The sequence below is a fragment of the Capricornis sumatraensis genome, chromosome X (assembly GCF_032405125.1).
Source record: "Capricornis sumatraensis isolate serow.1 chromosome X, serow.2, whole genome shotgun sequence".
NCBI lineage: Eukaryota > Metazoa > Chordata > Mammalia > Artiodactyla > Bovidae > Capricornis > Capricornis sumatraensis.
Window position 1 is genome coordinate 129,567,891 of NC_091092.1, and position 23,894 is coordinate 129,591,784.

Consider the following 23,894-nt stretch of genomic DNA (forward strand, 5'->3'; position numbering starts at 1 on the left):
AGTTGGAAAGAGCAGAGTGAAAAGCTGGCTTAAAACTCAACATTCAAAAAACAAAGATCATGGCATCCAGTCCCATCACTTCATGGCAAATAGATGGACAAACAATGGAAATAGTGAGAGACTTTATTTTCTTGGGCTCCAAAATCACTGCAGATGGTGACTGCAGCCACGAAATTAAAAGACGCTTGTTCCTTGGAAGGAAGGCCTTGACAAACCTAGACAGCATATTAAAAAGCAGAGACATTACTTTGCCAACAAAAGTCCGTCTAGTCAAAGCTATGGTTTTTCCAGTAGTCATGTATGGATGTGAAAGTTGGACTATAAAGAAGACTGAGCGCTGAAGAATTGATGCTTTTGAACTGTGGTGTTGGAGGAGACTCTTGAGAGTCCCTTGGACTGCAAGGAGATCCAACCAGTCCATCCTGAAGGAGATCAGTCCTGAATATTCAGTGGAAGAACTGATGCTGAAGCTGAAACTCCAATACTTTGGCCACCTGATGCGAAGAGCCGACTCATTGGAAAAGACCCTGGTGCTGGGAAAGATTGAAGACATGAGGAGAAGGGGATGAGAGAGGATGAGCTGGCTCGATGGCATCACCGACTCCATGGACATGAGTTTGAGCAAGCTCCAGGAGGTGGTGAAGGACAGGGAAGCCTGATGTGCTGCAGCCCATAAGGTTGCAAAGAGTCGGACACGACTGAGTGACTAAACAAAATTTAGTTACTAAATAAGTTCGTTTGTCTGCAGTTATATAAGGCTAAAAAGAACATTTAGTTTGTTTCTTTCAAGGAGTCTGAATATGAAACCCCAAGGATCCAAATGTTTTCCTCAAACCAAATGCAATGCTCTGTGAACTCAGGTCAAGACTTTTTCTTAGAAAAACATTTACTGAATATCCACTATATGCCCATTACTGTGCTAGGTTAAAAGTATATTCTCAAAAAATGTAAGGGGTACCAATACACATTTGAGAACCACCAACTACCACCCTGATTTTGAAATGCATGATCAAGCTTTAGTGACAGCCACCCAATGCCCTAAGAGACCAGTAGAAACAGATGCAGATGCAGTGGTGAGCCATGGGAAGTGCTCTAGAGTTTGGAAAGAGGAGAGGTTGGAAGGCTCAGGGGTTCAACTTCTTAATTCACTCCATTCTCATCTCGTCTTCATTGTTCTTCTGTCTTTGAGGACATGGGTCTCTAATCAGAAGTAAGTCAGTGGGTCATTGCATTGAATGTCTCAGCCACAGCTGTCCTTCAGAATCATCTGTAGAACTTAAAAAAAAAATAATAGATTTCCCAACCCCTGCCCAGATTTCAGAATCAAAATTACTAGGATGGGGTTAAGGATGCCACATTTTCAAAGCATTCCCCTCACAACTCTGATGGACATCCAATGTTAAAACTTACTAGACACAGAACAAGTGTACCCAGAACACTTTGTGCTAAAGGGCCAGAGAGCCATGAAAGAAATAGAAAGCCAGGTCCCTGCCTGCAAATGATAGATCACAAACCAGAGGGGAACTTTAGGGAGAGACAAGAAAATAATAGAGGAAGTGAGAGGAAAACAAGTGATCTGGAAGGAAGACCATGGGACTGTGTGCTACATTTGCTGCTTCAGATGTAGTAATATTTAAGTTTTTATGCAAGCAGCCTCACTGCTGATATTTATTAAGTCCTGAAATCAGAGTGCAAATTGAGGCCCAAATATATATCTAAACACTTAAAAGTTATAAAGCTAATGAACTGTTATCAAAACATGTCCATCCTCCTGCCTTGACAAATATACCTTTGCAAGACCTGGAAAACCAGGTTTGAATTTAAAGTTGCACCTCTTAGAGTTCCACACTGGATCATAATGGCATGGAGAGAGGAGGCCTGGGTTACCAGCCTGTAGCTCACCCACACATCTCTTCCCTTATAGACGCTACCCCTACTATAAGGAGCCTTGTGGACACATGGACCAATGGGCTGGAGTGTCCACCTAAATTCTATTCACACGTCCCTGCAAACAGCTACTCCATGGCCTTATGTCTAGCGTATGGTATTCATACTGGCTACATAATCTGCCTTCAGGAGAAAGGACCCAGGGAGGAAGCCCATGCAGGTTCTGGAAGCTGGCTTGAGCCGTCTGGTCAGGGAATTTCAAGGTTCCCCTCACATAAACCATGTTTTAGAAAATTTTGACCTTGCTGGTTCCCCCTACATCCTGCAGGAAGGAGCCCAGCCATAGTGGAATTCTTGAATGGTCACGACCAAGGATAGGGTCCTTCTTGATGAGATTTTAAAAAAATAGCACAGTGTACAGGCAGGAAAGTGGATGAGTCCTAAAAACTGTAGGTTTGGCCCACAGAAACATGAAAATCAGAGTGTGGTGAACAGTCCTAGAGAAGAATAAGTTTAAATTATTCCCCATCCTTTTAGTCCCAGTTGTGGCTTCAAATTTATATCTACCAGCCACACTTGTCTCAGGTTTTTTAATTAGTTAGGATTAGGTTTGGATGAAAAGTAGCTGTAGGATTAGGTTTAGCAAAAAAAGACAAAAAACAAACAAAAACAAAAACCCACAGTGATTGTTTTTTTTTTTTCTTTCACATAGATGTAAGCAGTAAAGTCTACTGTAGCAACTTTAGAATCCCCAGGGTCACAAGCTCCTTTTATTTTGATACTCTGCCATCCTCAAGACATGGTTTCTACTTTGTGGTCCAGAATGGCTGCTCAGGCCCCACCCAACACATCCATATTCCAGCCAGCTGGAAGGAGAAAGAGAGAAAAAATGTAACCCGTTTAAAGATACTCTGCAGAATTTCTATAGCACATGTCCATCTCTGTTTCATAGATCAGAACCTAGTTATGTAGCCACAAGTAGCTAAAACTTGCACCCAGCTAAAAATGGAAATGCTCTTCTAAGGAGAGAAAGGAATTGGATGACAACTAGCAGTGTCTGCCAAGGGACTTTTGACTTCAAACAATAGAAATTTATTCTGGAAAATTTAAGCAAAAGAAAAATTTATTGAATGGCTGTTGGGTGGTTTAGATATTTGATAGGCTGAGTAGAGGGTCAGGCTCTAAAAGTGAGCAAGTGATCTATCTAGAATACCACCATCACCCCAACCCTTAGAGCTGCCAACAACCACCAGACTCTAAATATTGCCATCAGTGCTGTGTATAATGTTTCAAATGGTCCTGCAGCTTGGCATCATTCTGAACAACGCCTAAAACAATACTGTCCAATAGGGTAGCCACTACATGTGGCTAGTGGTATCATAATGGACTGTACAGATATGGGACATTTCCATTATTACAGAAAGATGAACTGGACAGTGCTATTCTAGACTCAAAGTCCTAGACCAAGGCATCAAATTTGACAAACTAGTTTACATACCTGCCTAACTCTGGGCTACCAGGTGTACCCTCACCAGGATGCAATAGAACTCATTCAAAAGTGGAAGGGAGATTTGATGCTGAGCAGCTGAAAAAGCAGGAAATGTCCTCTGCACACTTATTGACAGTGTGATCTTCAGTTAAATACTTCTCTCGCCTCAATTTTTACATTTGTACAATGGAAATAATGATAACTGCCTCTTAGGATTGTTATAAAGATAAAATGATATGAAAATTACTAGGACCATCTGGGTTAATAGTCTTAGATATAACGCCTTGATTGGACCCTGGTTTGAACAACCAGCTGCAAAAGACATTTGGGAGACAACTGGGAGGAAATTTTAATAGAATGAGTGTTAGATAGTATCAGGGAATTATTGTTAATTTTGTTACGTATGATAATGGCACTGTGATTATATAGGACGTGATGAAGTTTTTAAGGGTAAAATATTATTATGTCTCTAATTCTAATACTTATTCTAAATACAAAATAAATGAAACAAATATGATAGAATTATTAAATCTAGGTGATAGGTAAATGGGTGTTAGTCTCCTTACTCTGTTGTTTTATATTTTTTTCATAATTTATACCAAGAGTTCAATAAATGTGATTTTCTCTTCTTCTCTCCATAGTCTTAAGGACCTCAAATCTTTCAAAATGGAATGCTTCCCACACTTTCCCACCCAGTATGCCCCACTTTTCCCAAGACTTCACCTACTTAAAGGCTTCCTGCCCTTTCTCTGACAGCACACTCTCTGTATCTGTGGGGACTTTTGAATACAAGGAGTAGTTTGCTCAGTAAAGGAGGCAACCTTGCAAAGAGGCACTTGTTGACAGCACTGATCTTAGATTTGAGGTTTCTCCCCTTGCACCATAGCAGGGGTTCATTTTCACATTTGTCAGATCAGCCCCGTTTCCTGATGCCTAATTCAGAAAGATGTGGTGTTGAGAAAGAGAGGGATGTGGCAGCCAGTTTTTCATTTTCAGTTGATTCACTTTTTCAGTAAACGTAGAGGAGAAGAGGATGGACGTTTGGGAGGATTTGAGTCTTCTCACAAAGATCAACGCTGGAAGACATGGAAACAGATCTAGAGTGGACTGCCTGATTTTCTCTCTGAGTGCTAGTGAGAAGTGAATTCTCAGAAATATGGATTGTAAAGCATTTGGTAAATAAACAGCAAACTATGGAGGCTAAATAATGTCTTCCTGTTGAAATATCAACAGTTTCCCTGTGTATGTGAGATTAAGGCAAGTGGAATGCCAGCCTCCTGGCCAGGATCAGCCGTGTAAAGGCAAACTGACTCGTGGTACTGGATCTATCTTTAAGTTCCACATGCCAAAATATCAGCTCTGTATGCAGGAAGTAAGCATCTTGAGGACCACAGGCAGTCTCAATATTAGGGGTGATAAATTAGTGACTAAACAAAACAGCTAGTTATATATTTGGCAGAATAAGTGAAACAAGGAATAATGGCATTTAAAAACCAGATTTCCTCCTAAAACAGTATGTTTCAAAGTTTAACTTTCTCCTTCCAGCAGTGTGGTAGTGGGTGTAGTGTGGTGGTGGTAATGGTGGTAATGGTAATATGGTGGGGATGGGTGTGCTGGGGGTAGATGGAGCGCTCGAGGAACTGCCCCACTGTGTAGCAGCTATATCCTGGATATAAAACACTCTTCAAGGCACTTCTGGGCTTGCAAGTAGTTGCAGAGATTCCCAAAGGTTTCCACAACAGCTACCTTCCAAACAAAAACTAATCTAAACCTAGACCAGAGCAGGAGGGCTTACACTGCAAGCAGCAGTTGTGGGGTGAAATGCCCTGGGAGTAGATACCAACAGCAATGCTTACAGGAACGCCGAGACATGGACCAGCGCTGAGCAGGGGTGCTGATCCTGGAACTCATTTACTAAGCTAAGCTCCTCACAGTGGCCGAAGTGGTCTGAAGTCAGAGGTGTCTCCAACTTCCTGATGCAGAAAATCCTCCTTGGGAAAAAACCTCTCTAATTTAGATCTAGAGGACTCCCACAGATTGAAAGCAAGCAGTAAGCTCACAATATGCTAAGGCAAGTAATCGTGAGCCAGAGGCACCACTGTTGTTGTTTTTGTTATTGTTCATTTGCTAAGCAGTGTCTAACTCTTTGCGACCCTATGGACTGCAGCACACCAGGCTTCCCTGTTCTTCACCATCTCCCAGAGCTTGCTCAAACTCATGTCCGTTGAGTCAGTGAAGTCATCCAACCAGCTTGTCCTCTGTCATCCCCTTCTCCCCCTGTCTTCAATCTTTCCCAGCATCAGGGTCTTTTCAAATGAGTTGGCTCTTTGCCTCAGATGGCCAAAGTATTGGACCTTCAGCTTCAGCATCAGTCCTTTCAGTGAATATTCCATTAGGACGGACTGGTTTGATCTCCTTGCAGTTCAAGGGACTCTCAAGAGTCTCCCCCAACACCACAGTTCAAAAGCATCAATTCTTCAGTGCTCAGCTTTCTTTATGGTCCCACTCTCACATCCATACATGACCACTGGAAAAACCATAGCTTTGACTAGACGGACTTTTGTTGGCAAAGTGATGTCTTTGCTTTTTAATAAGCTGTCTAGGTTTGTCATAGCTTTTCTTCCAAGGAGCAAGTGTCTTTTAATTTTGTAGCTGTAGTCACCATCTGCAGTGATTTTGGAGCCCAAGGAAATACAATTTGGTACTGCTTTCACTTTTCCCCCTTCTGTTTGCCATGAATTGATGGGACCAGATGCCATGATCTTAGTTTTTCGAATGTTGAGTTTTAAGCCAGCTTTTCCACTCTCCTCTTTCACCCTCATCAAGAGGCTTTTTAGTTCCCCTTCACTTTCTGCAATTAGAGTGGTATCATCTGCATATCTGAGGTTGTTGATATTTCTCCCGGCAATCTTGATTCCAGCTTGTGCTTCATCCAGCCCAGCATTTCTCATGATGTACTCTGAATATAAGTTAAATAAGCAGGGTGACAATGTACAGCTTTATTGTACTCCTTTCCCAATTTGGAACCAGTCTGTTGTTCCATGTCTGGTTCTAACTGTTGCTTCTTGACCTGCATACAGGTTTCTTAGGAAGCAGGTAAGGTGGTCTGGTATGCCCATCTCTTTCAGAATTTTCCACAGTTTGTTGTGATTCACACAGTTGAAGACTTTTAGGTAGTCGATAGAACGCAAATAGATGTTTTTCTGGCAGCATAAACAATGCCTAATAGATTTGAATCTCCACAGTGGTAGGAGATACAGAAGTTTTCTGACCAACTATAGGACAGCTATGTAGGAAATGTTTAAAGACATGAAAGATAAACAGGCAACAACAGACTAGCAGAAATATTCAGGAAGGTTTTTTAAAATTGAAGTATAGTTGCTTTACAATGTTGTGTTGGTTTCTGTTGTACAACAAAGTGATTCAGGCATACATGTGTATGTGTATTATTTTTCAGATTCTTTCCTATTATGTCTTATTATAAGATGTTGAGTATAGTTCCCTGTGCTATACAGGAAGATTTTTTTAAATGGAGATTCTATAAATTAAAAGAAAAAGATTATTGAAACAAAACCCCAAACAGACTGGTTAAATAATAGATTAAATCTGGCTGAAGACAGGATTAGAATTTACCCAGAATGCAGCACAGAGAGGGAAGGAGATGCAAAATATGAAGGAGAAATTAAGTGATTGGAGGCTAGAATGGGGAGGTCAACCAAGAGTCTAAATGGAGTTTCAAGCTAAGGGGGGAATGGGGAGAGGGAGAGAGGAGAGAGAGAGAGTAACTGATTTGAAGAGATAATGGCATGACTCTTTCAAGACAGATGAAAAAGGAAATAACACACACACAGGAATCATAACTTATACCAAGAAGAATATTTTAAGAAAAGAGAAAACTTGTGCCTAAACACATCATAATTCAACTGCAGGCCACCAACTGCTGAGAGATCTTAAAAGGGACCAGAGAGGAAAGATGGATCATCCTCAAAGTAATGACAGTTAGTCTGTGAGTTGCCTTCAACAACAATGGAACTCAGAGGACAGTAGGATAATATTTCCCAATTGTTGAGAGAAAATAACTTACAGCTTAGAATTATGTACTCAGAAAATCCTATTATGGTATTTATAAATACACAAAAATCAAGGGATTGACTACCAAAAGATCTTCACTGAAGGAACATCTAAAATATATACTTCACCAAAAAGGAAAATTATGTCAGAAGGATGATCTGAGATGCAAAAAGGAATGGTGAGCAATAGAAAAATATATGCATATGAGCAAACATGTAAAAATGTATATATATATATATATATATATATATATGAGCAAATAATATTTGGGGGAAAAGCAATACTAAAGTTAGCTTTATAGAGTTAAGAAAAAATAACAGAAATAAAATATTGGACAGTAATCACATACAAGTCAGGAGAGGGGAGATCAGAGTTAAAATCTCCTAAAATCCTCTGGAATAATATTAGAGAACAGGGGTTAGCAATTTCTTTTCTGTAAAAGGGCAGATAGTAAGTATTCTAAGTTTTCCGGACCATACAGTTTTTGTTGTGACTATGAAACTTTGCCACTGTAGCATGAAAGTGGCCATAGACTGTACGAAAATGGAAAATGTGGTTGTGTTTCAATCAATCTTTATTACAAAGACAGGTGAGGAGCAGATTTGATCATTAGGCCATAATTTGCCAATTCCTGTTCTGTAAGGAAGTTAAAATGTTGTTCAGTTTTTGACTTTGTAAGTTAAATACGCATGATAAAATTTACATGATAAAAGTAATAGTAGTAAATATATATGATAAGAGTAATCACTAAGAACATTTTTAAAAAGTCAATAAAATCCAAACAGCTAAAAAGGAACAAAGAAATAAGGAAACAAACAGAAAACATGCCTCAAATAATCCAAAAACAGGACAGAAATGAGAAAGAAAAAGAATCACAGCAAAAGCAGGGCAAATAAATATTAAAATATCAGGTGGCAAACCAAGTCCAAATGTAATAATTACTATTAGTCACCAAATATACAAGTGAATTAAACTAGACAATTAAAAAACAAAAATTGTCAGATATAGGATTTTTAAAAATAGAGCTATATGACCGTTACAAGAGTCACACTTAAGGCATAAGTATGCAGAGAGGCAGAAAGTAACAGGATGAAAAACACACACCAAGCGATTACTAACCCAAAGAAAGCTGCACTGGGGAATATAGACTTTAAGATAAACAGCATTATCAGGGTTAGAAGGGTCACTAGATCATTAGAAAGGATTCAATTCCTCACAAAGATAAAACAATTCTAAACTTGTACGCACCTAATAAAATAGCCTAAAATGCATAAATATTGGCAGGGGGAATAGCCCATTGGGAGACCCTAGGAGTAGGTGATGATTTCAGGAGCTTAATGAGATTGAGCACTTAAGTAACCGGGGTCACAGAATCATGTGCTCTCTATCCTTAAAAGCAGAGCCACACCCTGAAACAGAGGCATGTTAAGGCCACCTAACACCGCGAAAAGGAGTACTTGTGTGTGGGAGTGTTTTAAACTTAATTAATTAGAGAGATTCCCTAGGGAGTGTGGGGCTAGGAGAAGATTCCTATTTACATAATAGCCCAGGGGCTGGCTGGAATCCATTATTAGATTCCCTGCACATGTGCCCTGGAAAAACTGAGCAGAAGCGAGACCATATGGCCAGCATGAGAAGAAGGCTTAGTGGGGTCAGTTCACAAAGGTAATGCTCACCCTACATAAAGGAGATCCACCCCAGCTTCATTTATTTCAGGAAACGGTGACTTGGCCAGCCAAAGTAGATATTCAGAACACTGGGAAGAATCTCGTAGGGGGAAAAAAGAAAAACCACACTCAAAACACAATTCTGAGGTCATTAATCATCATTCTCATCTCCATCATCATCAGTCAGTTCAGGCTGCAGTAGAATATCTGCTCTTTGTCTTTAAAGATCACCCACTTCCTCTATAAAGGCAAGAAGCCAGTGATAAGGCCAAAAAATGTCCATCTGTTTATGTACATGACTTATCTCTAAAAGGCTGAGTCCAGGACTGGTGATGACTCAGAGGCTCTGGGCATGGCAGGGGTTGAGTCCCCTAAAAACTGGGGAGTGGGAGGGGCTAAGGGAAACTCACGAAGCATGACCGTTCTGAGAATCAAGGGTGGGACAGAGGGCTGGGACTGAGGACTTGGAAAGCCAGATGCTTTAGGCTTTTGGTTGCTATAGGAGCAGTGAGGTGCGCGAGTGCTATTCCTTTGTCTCAACCCTGACCTCTAGATCAATACCCCACCTCTCTGCCTTACGCTGTGCCTGTGGAAGTTGAGCACTGTGGATGGCTTCACCTGGGCTCACTTGCTGGCCAGCTACCCAGGAGACTAAGCAGGAAGGCGGAGGCAGGAGAAGAAAGCAGTGAGGATCTTTCCTCCTTGTTTCCTCCCTGCTTTGGCAGTGAATCATTTCAGGACTCTGGTGAACCTCCAAAGATCCTTTGGCTATAAACAGCCCAACTATAATTAATGATAACGGCTAGCCCAGGGCTGGCCTGGTGGGCTGCCGTCTATGGGGTTGCACAGAGTTGGACACGACTGAAGCGATTTAGCAGCAGCAGCAGCAGCGTTTATGGAGTGCTTGCTATGTTCCCGTGCTTATTGTAACTCAGCACATTACATAGATGAACTTGTTGAATCCTGCATACTCTATTTACAGATGGATAACTATGACTGAGGTCCATCTAGTCAAGGCTATGGTTTTTCCCGTGGTCATGTATGGATGTGAAAGTTGGACTGTGAAGAAGGCTGAGCACCGAAGAATTGATGCTTTTGAACTGTGTTGTTGGAGAAGACTCTTGAGAGTCCCTTGAACTGCAAGGAGATCCAACCAGTCCGTTCTGAAGGAGATCAGCCCTGGGATTTCTTTGGAAGGAATGATGCTAAAGCTGAAACTCCAGTACTTTGGCCACCTCATGTGAAGAGTTGACTCACTGGAAAAGACTCTGATGCTGGGAGGGATTGGGGGCAGGAGGAGAAGGGGACGACCGAGGATGAGATGGCTGGATGGCATCACTGACTTGATAGACATGAATCTGAGTGAACTCCGGGAAATGGTGATGGACAGGGAGGCCTGGCGTGCTGCAATTCATGGGGTCGCAAAGAGTAGGACACGACTGAGCGACTGAACTGAACTGAACTATGACACAGAAACGTTAACTAACTTGCTTAAGGTTAATCAGTTTCTTGAGTCAGAGCTGGGATCTCAACCCAGGCTGTTTGGCTCAAGGGTCTATATTCTTAACCCCTAGTAGAAATATAATGCAAGTCACATATGTAATTTAAAATTTCTACTATCCAGGGACTTCCCTGGTGGTCCAGTAGCTAAGACTCTGCACTTCCAATGCAGGGGGCCTGGGTTCGATCCGTGGTCTTGGAACTAGATCCCACATGTTGCAACTAAGATAAAAGATTCTGCATGCTGCAGCTAAAACCTGGTGCAACCAAATAAATAAATAAAAATAAAATTTCTATGAGCCATATTAAAAAGCATAAAGTGAAATAAGTAAAATTAACTTTAGTAATATATTTTATTGAACCCCATATATACAAAATATCATCTCAACGAGTAATCAGTATTTTAGAGATTATTAAAATATTTAGCTTTCTTTTTTTGTATGAAGTCTTCAAAATCTGGTGTGTGTTTTATACTTATAACACATCTCCATGGAATTTTCCAGGTAAGAATACTGGAGTGAGCAGCCATTCCCTTTCTGCAGGGTATCTTCCCAACCCAGGGATTAAACCTGGGCCTCCTGCATTTTGGGCAGGCTTTTTACCATCTGAGCTACCAGGGAAGCTCCAAATTTTATATTTATAATACATCTCACTTTGGATGCTAAATTTTCATTGGGAATACTTGATCTGTATTTAGATTTCATAAAATTTACAGTTGGAAAAGTAAGTTTTCTTACTCATTGTGTTCCAAACACACTTAAAAGTTTTCCAGTAACTGAATTGAGTAACAGTTTTATTCTTTATTTTTAATAAGCATTTTATTTTAGAATAATTTTACATTTACTGAGAAGTTTCAAAGATGGTACAAAGTTTCCTGTATAGCACTCACATGTTTCACTATTGTGATTTTGTGTGATTGATTGATTGATTTGGCTGTATTCAGTCTTAGTGGTGGCCTGTGGGATCTTTGTTGTGTCATGCAGGGTATGAGGGCTTAGTTGCTTCACATGTGGAATCTTAGTTCCTCAACCAGGGATCAGACCCATGTCCCCTGCACTGAAAGGTGGATTCTGAACCACTGGACTACCAGAGAAGTCCCTCTCTAGTGTTAGCATCTGGCCTTACTACAGACATTTGTCACAACCCAAAACACAATACTGATTCTGTTCCAGAGTCCAATCCAGGACACAACACTGCCTTTTATCCTGCATCCTTAGTCTCTTCTGGTCCATGAGAGCCTCTTAGACTTTCCTTGTTTCTTGTGACTTTGACAGTTTTGAGAATTACTGTTCAGGTATTTTGAAGAATTTCCCTCAATTGAGGTTTGGCCAGTATTTTCCAATGGGATTTGGAAAGGAAGACCACAGAGAAGAAATGCCTTTCTCATCCCATCATATCATGCTATCGATGTGACTTATTATTGGTGATGTTGTTCTTACTCACTTGACTAAGGTAGTGTTTGCCAGGTTTCTGCAATCTAAGTTCCATTTTCTCTTCCTTTCTATACATTGTTCCTTGGAGAAGGTCACCAAGCACAGTATGTGCTTAAGGATGGGTGGGGAGGGGCAGGAATAAAGCTCCACGTATCCATTTTAAACTTAAATTTATGAAGATGAAATAGAAAATTAGTTCTGCAGTCACACCGCCCGTATTTCAAGTGGCTCCTGGCTGCCATATTGAATAGTGCAGCACTGTGCATGACCACATTTCAATATTTGAGGCAAAAGACAGCTGGTGAGGAGATGAGGGGCTGAAGAGGGAGCTGATAGGCCTATGTTAACTGGAAGGAGGAGTGATGAGAGATGAAGGTGTCATTAGCCAAACTGTTGGAGAAGAGAAGGTCAACGCAAAAGATGTTAGCTAGAAGTATCAACATAACATGATGTGTGTGTGTGTGTGTGTGTGTGTGTAGAAAGCGGGGAGGGTAAGAATGGAGAAATGTTCCAGAGAATATATACCCTAACAGTGTGTGCAAGTTGAGCCCTGGATTTTGGTTGAAAACTTTGAACTCACAAATCTGGGCTCATTTTTTACCTGTGCCATTTCTTAGCTGTGTGATGATCTGGAGTGAGTCACAAATTCTCTAAGTTTGTTTCTTCATCTCTAAAATGGGGTAGGTCATAGCACTTACCTTATGGGGACATTGTGAAGATCAAAGGATGTGTGTGTTTCAAAGGGCTTCATAGTATGTACTGCAATCTACAAATGGAACCATGTTGTGGGGTGGTGTTGGTGGGACCTGAAAATTAGCTGTTCTCTTGGAGAACTGAGGTGTGTTGGTTCCCCTTTTGCCCCCTCAACTCCAAGATCCATTTTCTGCCCCTCTCTGCCCTGTTCTGAGCCTCAGGAACTTATACACTGCATCACTCCGTCTCCTTTGCATACATACAACTGGCATACAACTGGGGTTGGCCAGTTGGGAGACACCAACAGGAGAGCTGAGTGGTGGGAGAGAGAGGCCAGGGAAGTTCTTTCGCTGCTTTGGCATCCTGTCTCTGATAATATCTGCAACCCTCAGAATTACATCTCCCAATGGGAGGCCCCTCCTTTGTGAGTCCACCTCCCATCAGATGTAAGTAACACTATTTCCTGCCCTCCTCCCTTCAGCCCTTGGGGTGGCAACAGCTTCCTACTCTGGCTGGTTCCAGAGTGCTTTGCCATCCCACTTTGTTCCCCTCACCCTGCCCCTACCTCAAGGTGGTGTTCCTTCAACTGAGTTTTCTTAATTTAAAAACTCTGGTGTGAATTCTATTAATACATCCTGTTTGGCCACTGCCTGTGGTGGAGAAGCTGGTGAAGAAGAGAATGTTGAGAGTGACATGTGGGGTCAACTGAAGGAGGTGAGAGTAAAACGAGGACTGTGCAGCTTGAGAACTGGGGCGTAATCAGGCTCTGGACCAGCACCTTGTCAGTGAAATCAGAGGAGAAATGGCATTTTGGAGCAGAGTTGTACAAAGAAGCATGGGAGATGCCAGTGGTGTGGGTGAGTTCGAGAACAGAGAGAGAGAGGAGTTAAAGGCTAAACTGAGGTTTCTTTGCCAAGTGTGCCAAGAAGTCAGCCAGACCACAAAAGCCAAAGACATGTGGCTCCCCGCCAACCAGGCAGTACTACCCACAATGACGAAGATATCAGGAGGTCGTACTTAGTTTTGAAAAGCATGTAGATGCTGGATTCATACAAGCGTAGTCCTGGTTCTACAACTGAAGGCTGTGTATCCTTGGGATATTTAATTGACCTCTCTGTGCTTATTTTCCCATATGGAAAATAAAGTACAATTGCAAGACTTAAATGAATAAAAGCCATTGATTTGTAGTCTGCAAATATTTCTCCAGAACCTGTTATGCACGTGCCAGGCATTATTGTAAGCCCAGCAGTAAATAAGACAGGCTGTCATGGAACATCCTAGTGAGGAGACGTGACAGTGAACAAGTGCATGCGTTCATGCTCAGTTGCTTCAGTTGTGTCCAACTCTTTGTGACCCTATGGACTGCAGTCCACCAGGCTTCTCTGTTCATGGGATTCTCTAGGCAAGAATAATGGAGTGGGTTGCCATGGCCTCCTCCAAGGTATCTTCCTGACCTAGGGATTGAACCCACGGCTCCTGCATTGCAATAAGCGGATTTGTTACTGCTGAGCCACTGAAGAAGCCTCTTCTTAGGTTCCCTGGAAACAGGCTGCAATGGAGATCTGCATGCAGGAAATTTATTATGGATGCTCTTAGGAACAACACTGGAAAGAGAAGGAGAGAAGAGAGAGTGGAGACTGGCAGGGAGATGTTGAACTCTGATGCAGATATAGCAGTGGCTTCAGCCAGCACAGAAATTCTGAAACAAGAGTAACCTTTCAGAGTTGCCCTGAGGCAAGGCAAGTATGTCAGCGTTTATATCCGCACTGTGAACAGGCTGCTCCAGGGACAAGGTGGGATCAAAGGCCAAGTGGTCCCTTCTAGGGACAATTCTTGGAGGGGCACTCAGCTGAGAACACTCAGCAGCCATCACCCCGCACCCTTAGAGGAATGAGAACTAGTCCAGAAAGGATGAGCCAGAGGGCACAAACAGCATTCATTACATAAATTAGTGACTGAACATGGTCATTTCCCATAGCAATAAGTGCTAGGAAGACAACCAACCTGGGTAATATGACAGTTCAGGGAGTAGGACACTTACATTAGTTTAGGGGGTTAGGGAAAGTTGTGGTTCATCTATAGCTGCTCAGTAAGAATTGGTTTCATTGCTTTCCCTTTAGTTTTGTTGGGACATATGGCTATCAACCCATCATGAAAAATGTATGGTGCCACTTCTGAATGAGGCAGACGCCTAGGTGCTATGGATGTGGCAGAAATGTAGAGGACATTATCTCTGCTTGCTAGGAGCTTGCAGTGTAGTTGAGGAAGAAAAGAGCTATAGAAAATTAGCAAACAATACAAGGTGGTATAGCATTAGTGCCAACAAGTGGTACAAACCAGGTTAGGAGTATCCAGCTCCTTTAAGCCTAGGTGGAATTTCACAGGTGGAAAAGAGTCAGAAGGGAAGTTTTGATCAAGAAGAATAACTGGAGCAGGAAACAGTGGTCTGGGAATGGGCCTGCAGTCTCTGAGTGTTTAATTTGTAGGTTGGGAAGAGTAGAGCAAGACTGTTGTCCTTTTCCTTGGCTTCTGATGTTTTTCTAAAGCATTGTCGGGTTTGGCTACATTAGAATGTCACTAAGACAGACATTACTTTACCAACAAAGGTCCGTCTAGTCAAAGCTATGGTTTTTCCAGCAGTCATGTGTGGATGTGAGAGTTGGACTATAAAGAAAGCTGAGCGCCAAAGAATTGATGCTTTTGAACTGTGGTGTTGGAGAAGACTCTTGAGAGTCCCTTGGACTGCAAGGAGACCAAACCAATCTATCCTAAAGGAAATAAGTCCTGAATATTTATTGGAAGAACTGATGCTGAAGCTGAAACTCCAATACTTTGGCCACCTGATGTGAAGAGCCACCTCATTGGAAAAGACCCTGATGCTGGGAAAGATTGAAGGCTGGATGAGAAGGGGATGACAGAAGATGAGATGGTTGGATGGCATCACCAATGCAATGGACATGAGTGTGAGTAAGCTCCGGGAGTTGGTGATGAACAGGGAGGCCTGGTGTGCTGCAGTCCATAGGGTTGCAAAGAGTCAGACACAACTGAGTGACTGAACTGAACTGAACTGAAGACACATTTCTTAGACGTGCTTCCCAGGTGGCTCAGTGGTAAAGAATCTGCCTGCCAATAAAGGAGATGCCAGAGATGCAGGTTCGATCCGTGGGTTGGGAAGATCCCCTGGAGAAGGGAACGGCAACCCACTCCAGTATTCTTGCCTGGAGAATCCCACCGACAGAGGAGCCTAGTGAGTCCATGGAGAAGGGGATGACAGAGGATGAGATGGTTGGATGGCACCACCAACGCAATGGACATGAGTTTGAGTCCATGGATGAAGAGACACGACTGCACGACTGAGAACACACACACATGAGATCTTGCAGTGCTTTGGTGGTGGTGATTGTGTGGGGTGAGAATGACAGAATGGGACCAGGCAGTTCCAGGAGCTTCCTAATAAGGAGAGAAAGAAGCCTGAGAGTTTAAGTCCAGGAAATTGTGAGAATGGTGGTTCGACCCATGGACATGGAACTTATAGGTAAGTGGAATGTGGGACTAGATTCCTTGGGAGAGGTTGGGAATGAAATGTAGTTTTGGAATGATATCTGTAGAGCTAATGTCTTAAAACCAGGAAAGAGGATAACACCCCCAAGAGGGAACTTATGAGAAAAGAGTGGAGTGCTGGAAGGCTTTGAGAGGCACTTGGAAAATGGATCCTGTATTACTATATAAGAGGGACAAACTTGGATCCTTGCAAATGTATGTCTAAAGTGTTTTCAGAAGATCAGGATGGTCAGCAAGACTCATAGGCATCAAGAAGAAAGAAATGGCAACAGTTTAGAGAGAGCTCTGGTACATTTTCTGTTTTCCTGCTTTGACTTTGTTGGCAGCAGGGGTCTGTGCATTCCAAGGGTTTGAACTTGAAGGGGATGTCATTTTTGTTAACCTTTAACCAAGAAGGCAGCCAGGGAGGAGATAAATTATCTGTTCAAGGAGGAATAATGGTTGCATTCAAAGAGAGAATAGGAGATTACTGAAGCACTACTGCGAACGACCCCGCGACCCTACACTTCACAAGAGGATTGATGGAGAAAAGGTTCCCTCTACTTTTTCTCTGGGCACTAAAGGTGAAGTCCCAGGAGTGCTACAGAAGGAGTGACAGAGCAACTTGAAAAATTAAGCAGGATATGAATCATCTAAACAAGGAGGCATTTATCCAAGACTTCTAAAGCAACTAAAGAAAATGTTGTATTAACCTCCTAATGAAAATATTGTTATCCAATTCATCATTAGAAACAACTCTTTTGGTAACTGTTGCATTCTCACTTTAGGAAGTTGCTCCGCAGGATCCAGGATCTTGGGGTTTCATATGCAAAAACTACCTGTCATTGGTCAAGAGGCAGTGACAAAGGATTTAGATTAAAAGGAAAGGAATTTTGTCCCACAGTTTTGAAGCGTAGTTAGGACAAACTGCAGGTGCTCAGTCAGTACCTGCTCTAATGGGGTGGACACTAAGACTTAGTGATGCAAGTGGCTAGTTTAGACTCCTCAAAAATCTCTAGAGATAGGGAGAGTGGAGGCCAGAGGGCCAAGAAGAAATAGAATGGCAGATTGGTAAGTACTTTAAAAGCATAAAACTGAATAAGGTCAGTAGTCTAGTTAACAGCCCTCTAGCAACGTTCATTTCCTGGTTTTAATTTCCTACTAGAAGGCAATGGCACCCCACTCCAGCACTCTTGCCTGGAAAATCCCATGGGCGGAGGAGCCTGGAGGGCTGAAGTCCATGGAGTCGCTAGGAGTCGGACACCACTGAGCGACTTCAGTTTCACTTTTCACTTTCATGCATTGGAGAAGGAAATGGCAACCCACTCCAGTGTTCTTGCCTGGAGAATCCCAGGGACGGGGGAGCCTCATGGGCTGCCGTCTATGGGGTCTCACAGAGTCGGACATGACTGAAGCGACTTAGCAGCAGCAGCAGCATCATATTAGATGTCACCATCAGAGGAAGCTGGGTGAAGGGGATAAGGGACTCCATGTACTATTGGAATTTCCCTTGAGTCTATAATTATTTCAAATAAAATGGTTAAAAGAAGTCTTGCCTGGGTAGGGGTAAGGAGGGAACAGTTCTCATGAACTACAGTGAATATTTGTGTGGCTCTTTACAGTTTTTAACATTCACAAATGTTTTCTACACACACATGTTTTCTCATTCACACCTCCCAACAACACTGTTAGACAGCAAAGGTGTACTATTGTCCCTATTTTACAGATGAAGAAACTGAGGCTCAGAGAGATTAAGTAACTCACCTATGGTCACACTGAGCAAATGGCAAAGACAAGGCTCAAATTCATGTCTTTGAATTCTGATTGCCGTGATTCCTGAGTTCAAACCCATCTGGCCTAAGTTAGGTAACAGAGACACAGATCCCCAAACAAGGATTTACGTCAGGTCTCTCCGCATGACCTTGTCATGGGTAGGATCTCCCGTGCTGGCTCCTGGCAGATTTAAGGTCAGGAAGCTTATTTGGGAGGTGATCTGAAGCTCCGATAGGGAGCAGGGAAGCACGGCCGGAAAGAGTACACTATGGAGCACGTGAGCGTATTGCCTCCATGGGCAACTGGGGCTTGCTGCCCACCGGGGCACTCAGGGAGTTATACCCAACCAAGGGGCAAGGAAGCTGGTGTGTTTACCTCTCAGTCCATCCGGTGTGAGCAAGGACTTCTCTCGTGAGGTGCTTATACTCCGTGGTCCCTCTAGGTCCCTCCATTCTCAGGCCAAGAGAAAACCTCAGGCAGAGAGTTGCAGCCACTGCTTGAAGTAGGACTCTGTCAGAATATACTGGAGAGGTTAGTGCACAGGAGTGTGGTCAGGGTCCCCACCAACACTGACTGTCCCTTTATTTAGCATCTATACCCTAAGCGTGCTGCCATGCAGACCATTTCCTCTCATCTTGGAATATTCTCGAACCACACACACATCCAGATGGTTGAAACAAGGGAAGCAGGGGTGCCCTGATCTTGTTTGCTGGGCCCTGAGCAATGTTGGTGTCCACTGGGTCAGAGGTTAAGTCCAAAGTCAGAGGTTAGTTGGCATTTTCTATTATACTGGTGTAAACCTGGGCCATCTATTGGGGCTTACTTTAAAGGATCTAAAAGGACCAAAAAGAGCAATTGGCTAAAGGACAGAGTTGCAGATAGTATTTTATTTATATCGGTGGATACCACAGAGGAGAGTAAAGGGATTCTGGAGAAATGAGCTAGCTGGGTGATCACGTGATTGGAGGGATAGCAGCAATCAGCTGCCTTTCTTTTGGTGACACCACCCACGAAAGAACTGATTGGCTCATTCCTGATTCATATGGCGTTTCTTCTCCAGGGTACATGCTGATACACTCTTCATCTCTCTAGGCTAATTTAATCATTATGTGCGCACTCTAGAAATTAGTGCCATTTCCCCTACTTGTGCCTGAAATAGACATTTCAGACGTTTATAACTCTCAGTCATTTTAATCTAGTCGTTTGCCCAAGTATGTTCCCAGTTAGAGCCATTTTGCTCTGTGTTTTATACCATGAAGTGGAACACATGTTCTGATCTTTTAAAAAAACTCTTAAATAGCAAAGGTATACTGTGTTTCCCGCTATTATAATAATTCAAAAGCAGCTGATGGAATCTTTCTCAACTGTTTACACAGCCATAAAAATTTGACCCTTGAATTAAAATCAAATAAAAATATCCAGGGGATGTAATACCTTGAAATACAGAGCATTTTTTGTCTGTAGAAAACCTCCACAGCTTTAATTCATTATATCCTCACAGGTTTTTTTTTTCATATTTAAAAGATGCCATAAGGTTGTGATACCAAATCATAAATAATGAAATAGTGTTCAGTTATGGTACATGTAACATCACTTTGTTTCTCAATTTAGCATCAATGTCTTCTAAATCATAGCCATATACATGCATTAATACTATCACATTTCCTAAGCCTACATATAAACAAACATAAAACCACTTTAGCCTAGAAAATGTACTTGGATTTATTCATATTTTGACTCCAAACTTCTCTGTGCTCTTCAGACTTTGGGGTTTTATTTTTGTCTCTCCCATTTTCTCATCCTAAACAGGAAACCACATCCATCCACTGACAGCCTGATGCTTTTCCATCAGGTCTGCCTCCTGTGCCAGGGGCTGGCAATTTGAGAGGAACTGTCTCAATGCTGGGCTCACCAGGCATCCACTTGTTTCTCAGGTCGAGAACTGAAGGTACAGGTCTGCTTCCCTTTACAAAATAAAATTTCTCTAACAGCTGAGAATGGAGAGGAACTGACATGAACTTACCAGGTATAAGCGTTGGGAGAGAGTTAGTTGTGGTGGTTTTTCAGTGACCTACCACCCAATGGGTGCACTTGAATTACTAAACACAAAATGAATAATTAAAGAATATTCAAATGTGGCGTTAAATGGCAGAGGCTATAATATAAATACGAACAAATAGTAAGCAATATCAACAGAGCCTGCCATGTAACTTATTTTTAAAAAGTGATTTGGGAAATGATAGGACAATTTTGGCTTTGCCAAGAAAGGACAATTCAGAAGCCACCTGACCATCAATCATTGGGGTCAATTCATAAAAGAAAGGCCATTTGAACAGTCAAACAGTGCCAGGCGTAAGATGTTTATCAGTACCTGAAAATATAGCTATGCCCTTCTATGAAAGATGGGTCTTTATCTCAGAGGGACCTAAGTTCTTGGGGGAAAGGGATCAACTGTATTAGGGGAAAGTAGAGATTTCACCTAAAGCTCAACCTTTTGACTGGACCTTCTCTACCTGGAAAGCAATGAGTTCCTCGTGAGCACAGCATTTCATCTTAATCCAGGCCCTCTTAAATTGCCAGAACTTTGCAAAGCCTCTTTTTAAAAAAATTTATTTATTTTAATTGGAGGCTAATTACTTTACAATATTGTAGTGATAGTGGTTTTTCCCATGCATTGACATGAATCAGCCATGGGTGTACATGTGTTCCCCATCCTGAACCCCCTCCACCTCCCTCCCCATCCCATCCCTCTGGGTCATCCTAATGCACCAGCCCTGAGCACCCTGTCTCATGCATCGAACCTGGACTGGCAAAGCCTCTTTATTCTGAATTTTTATAAACTATTTTTCTTTTCTGAGGTCTGCTTACAGGAGAGTGGGGCTTCCCCTATGGCTCAGCTGGTAAAGAATCTGCCTGCAATGTGGGAGACCTGGGTTCAATCCCTGGGTTGGGAAGATCCCCTGGAGAAGGGAAAGGCTACCCACTCCAGTATTCTGACTGGAGAATTGCAAAGAGTTGGACATGACTGAGTGACTTTCACTTTCACTTTACAGGACAGTACACAATTCAGTGAATAAAATTACCTATGTTTATACCTGTGTGACCTCCATCAGATCAAGATACAGAACATTTCTAGAACCCCAGAAAGCTCACTCTTGCCCTCCTCAGCCAGTGCCCCAGGGTGAGCACTGTTCTGACGTCTAGCGCCATAAAATGGAATTGCTTGGACCCTAGTGGCTCAGATGGTTAAGCATCTGTCTACAATGTGGGAGACCCGGGTTCAATCCCTGGGTCGGGAAGATCCCCTGGAGAAGGAAATGGCAATCCACTCCAGTACTATTGCCTGGAAAATCCCATGGACAGAGGAGCCTGGTAGGCTACAGCCCATGGGGTCGCGAAGAGTCGGACACGACTGAGCGACTTTACCTTAGGGTATATGCACATTTAGCTTTAATAGGTACTGCCAAATCTTTTGCACAAGTATTGGACCAATTTATAATCCTGACTAATTACTTTTTGTTTGCCCGGATTTTCTGCTTTTGGCACTGAAAGTGCTCAACAGCACTTTTCTTTCTAGTTGCTTGACCTAACCCGTGACAAGTTTTCATTCCCCGCCTGCGCTCTTAATGGTGTACTAGCCAATATGGCTGTCATTTGTCATTTGCTTGTGGTGGCAACAGCAGAATGAGCAATATGGTGACACATGATGATTTCACAGTTATCATGAGTGTTACTGTGGATTTCATGGTAACTCTCCCCAAGACAAAACAAGGTCATCTCAGTAAATTTCAATGAATTGTGACCTGTGGAGTTACCTTATGAGAACCCAAAGCCTGAACTATTTCTTATGTCTCCCGAGCAAGGAGATACACAATTCTCAAAGGTCCCCCAAGAGCTGTTTAGAAAGCAGTGGATCTAAAAACCCAGAAGGAATATGAGAGGAACCCAGGGGCTTTGCCAGTGGAGTGTCATCATTTAGGCCCTATTTGGAATCTAAACCAGCTGATGGTGTCTCTTTACATTTTTCTGTTTTTTTTTTTTTTTTCCCAAAAATAATAGGCTTAAAATTTTGCATTTCAGCTTCATTCAGTTAGTCTTGGGAAAATGTGTACCTTTAAAGATCTGAACATAGCTGACAAAGCATGTGTGACACAAATATTCTATTTGGTATTTGTGTCATAGACTATTAGCACCATTTGTTTAGAATTTGGTTTTATTTTAAACATCTCTCAGGGGAAAAAAAGAGACACCAAATGCCAAGTGTCAGTTTGTCTGATCCACTAAAAATGTTGCATTTAATCTAATCCTTTTCTAGGGATTTAAAAGTGAAATAAATATATAAATGCCTATCAGAAAACATCTCTGCATTTTCCTGGTGCTGACCAAGCTAAGAATGCATGCCCAATGACAGGAATTGTTGTCTGAGAATTGTCTTATAAACAGCCAATGAAAGGGGAAGATGGAAACGGGAAACTAGATGAAGCAAAATTGGCCAAATGTAGACAATTGTTGAAGCTGAATGATGGGTGCAGGGCTTTCATCATACTATTCTCTCTACATTTGTGGATTTGAGTTTTTCATAATGAAAAAATGTTAAATATGTATCAAAGCCATCAAGTTAATAAGAATGGAGGAGTATAGAACTGTAGAATAAGCAGAATTTTGAGAATAATTTCTGGAAATATGAACACGGACTGGCTATTTGCTGGTGTTAAGGAATTATGATCATGGCATTGTGGCTGTGTTCTTTTAAAAATATTCCTCATCTTCTAGAGATGTGTCCTAAAATTTCTGTGGATGAAATGATAGGGTATTTGGTTTTTACTTCAAGATGATATAGGGAGAGGGCAGGAAAGGGGCAAGACTGGCCGTGGGTAAATATTTATTGCTGTTTGACAGGGCTGTGGGGGTTCATATGCTGCTTGAGCTACCATTGTCTGCATTCAGAAATAAAGGAACAAGTAATTTATGCATATGAATTCAAAGAAAACAGATTAATTCTTTGAAATTGCAGATTTGTTTTTCTCTTCATCCTTAGGTTACAAAAGCTAAAATTGAAATGTTTTAATGAAACTAGCTATTGTATAAAGCACCTCCAAAATTATTTTTTCATTTGGGGAATGCCTTAAAACCAATAAAAATTGAAAGTGCAAGTCCAAACAAAAAGGTAATTGTAGGGTTCAGATAAACATCACCCAGCGGACCCACAATTTCCCATGGTTCCAAGGTTACAGGGCAAAGCTGCCAGGGGAGTAGGGCTTCCAGGCCTCTGTGGCATGGCTATTGAATCCCCAGTTGATGGGCTGGCTAGGGCAGGGGTGAGACACAGCTGCCAGATGGTGCTTCCTCAACCCTGCTTTTTCTAGAAATTCACAGGCCTTATATGAAGAATGACCTTCTTTTCTGAATGTATCAGAAGTTACAGTCTGGCAAATGCAATGGCTCAAAAGCTTGACTCCCTAGGTTTAAATCCAGAACTGTGTGACTTTGAGTGAGTTGTTTTAACCTCTCTGTGCATCAGCTTCCTCATCTTTAAAACAGGACTGATTATAACAGTGCTCCATTCCATGGGGTTATAGTGAGCCATAACCAAGGTCAAGCTGTTAGGACAGCACTTGTTACACAAGTGCTTCACAAATGATAGGCTTCGTTATCATTATTTATACTTGGATCTGTCCTAAAATATCCTTAAACTGTGATCTCTTTATCCACAGAAAGTAGGCAAGTGCTCAGACAACTAACAGCCATGCTTCCCATTCTTTTCACCCACATACCCCCAGCCAAAGGAGAAGGAATGCTTACTGCCAGGAACTCTGGGAGTATAAACTGAAAGAGTCCCCT